We start from the raw sequence: 2197 nt of genomic DNA, 5'->3' as shown, positions 1-2197 counted from the left end.
TAAATATCTTACCAAAACCACACAGCTTGGAGGAGTTAAGTACATTCTGTGTATGCTAGCCTTGGGGCCCCCAAACCCAAGTTCCTAATAATGTCCTGCCTCCTCATCCCCTTACTCACTTCCCATAGAAAGAACCTAACACACAAGCAACTGACTGTAAACAAAACCACCTTCAGAAAGTTCATTCCTGTGTTTTTCTCCGATCTTCTGAGAAGATGGGATTCCAGGAGCATAAGATTTAGTGGGGGAACTGGGAGGGAGTTAGCAGAGGGTAGACAAAGCCACCAATAACTGAGTCCTTGTGGGAGAATAAAATGAAGAAAGCAGAGTGGATGAGTCTGAGACCACAGAGAATTTCTAAGACCCTGGCAAAACTAAGGAATTGACCTTGAACTCAAGGTCTCCTGTCAGAGGAGCTCCATACCTCACTGTAAGTGGGTTTCCTTCAAAATTCCTACCAAGCCTGAGGTGATGGCGCACGCCTTTAATCCTAGCACGTGGGAGGCAGAAGCAGGCAGATCTCTAAGTTCAAGGCCAGCCTGGTCTACAGAGTCCCAGGCAGCCAGGGCTACACAGAGAAACCTTGTCTCAAAAAACCAAAATTCCTAACAAGGTCCAAGCAGCGAGCAAGCAACCAGCATGAGAAACATGAAGCATGAGTGACCTTCAGCCGGGACCATCCCTCCCCATTTATCCCCCCCATCTCCCCACCCCACCCCCACCCCCGCTGTTACTTATAGTTAGACATCTGAGAGCAACGTTATCCATGGCTGACCGGAATACTTATAGAACATACTGTAGGAAGGCACTCAGCTCTTTTGAGGAGTTGGGGAGTCGTATGATTTATAAATTGAGATGTCGGGGCCCTCATTAAGGGAACGGTCTAACAAACCCCACTTCCTCCAGGCTGCCTTCCCAAGAAAGCCAGACCAAGGAAGGTGCCCCCAAAGACCTCACACCTAGCCTGCCTCTGTCTCTGTCCTGCCAGGGTCCACTCCTGCCTGAGCCAACCTCGTCTTCAATTTTAATAACTCTCATGTTGTCTCTTCTCTGAATTCTTTTGAACTTTATAGCTATTCCAAGTTTGGTTTATATTCCTTTTTAAAAATGCCCAGTTTCCTAGGGTAGCTTGAAAAACCACGGGAGCCTGCTGCATTCCTCGGGGGAATTCACCAGGGAAGCGAAACAGCGGGTGCTTTGTGAAGTTACGGAACGCTTTCCTTTCCAGTGTGCGGGAGCTATATTACTGCTGAATCTGTTTCTTTTCCTGAGTTCTCCTGCCAAATCCCACCTTCCTCTCTGCCCTCCGGCAGTGCAGTTGTTCCAAGGTGCCATCAAGGTGGGAAGACAGAGCACCTAAGGATTCCTCTGGGGAGATAGTCTCCCTATTTGTCCTTTCCTAAGGGGTTCAAGGGAAAATATGAAGCAGAGGTGTAGATGATACTGCAGTGCAACACTCTCAAACCCAAAGTGTTCATCACCTTGTGGCGATATACTGTGTACCCTAATAAACTTTGCCTGAAGATCGGAGAACAGAACAAGCCACTAGATTAAACACAGATGCCAAGCAATGGTGGCACACGCCTTTAATCCCAGCACTCAGGAAGCAGAGATCTGTCTGGATCTCTGTAAGTTCAAAGCCATCCTGGATTATAAGAGATTGACTTGGTCTAGGAGAGAAACAGAGGCAGGCAGTGGTGGCACGCACCTTTAATCCCAGTATTTGGGAAGCACACATGCCTTTAATCTTAGCACTAAAAAGGAAATGATAGCTGGACAGAGAAAGGTATATAAGACATGAGGAGACAGGAACTAAAGGCTTTTTGGTTAGAGAGCTTTCAGCTGAGGACTCAGAGGTGTTTGGTCAGAGGATTCATGGAGTTGGCAAGGTGAGACTTGTTCCTTTGCCTCTCTGTTCTTTCAGCATTTACCCCAATAGCTGGCACTGTTTTTTTTTTTTTTTTATTACAAGACCTTTAGAAATTCGTGCTACATCACCTTACTTTTTACTTAGAAATTGCTGTTTGGTAGCCCTTAACCCGAATCATGACTAGAACAGTATAAATTCCACTTACTAGCATCTATGATTAAAACTTTTCTTTTTGATCCAATTCTTTATATCTTTGTCATGTAGGTTTTCATGATTTCATAGAAGATACAAGTCCTATGATCAGTCACATTTTGGACCTATATACTG

This window comes from Peromyscus maniculatus, chromosome 1, assembly GCF_049852395.1.
Source record: "Peromyscus maniculatus bairdii isolate BWxNUB_F1_BW_parent chromosome 1, HU_Pman_BW_mat_3.1, whole genome shotgun sequence".
Classification (NCBI taxonomy): domain Eukaryota; kingdom Metazoa; phylum Chordata; class Mammalia; order Rodentia; family Cricetidae; genus Peromyscus; species Peromyscus maniculatus.
Note: the sequence above shows the minus strand (reverse complement) of the source record.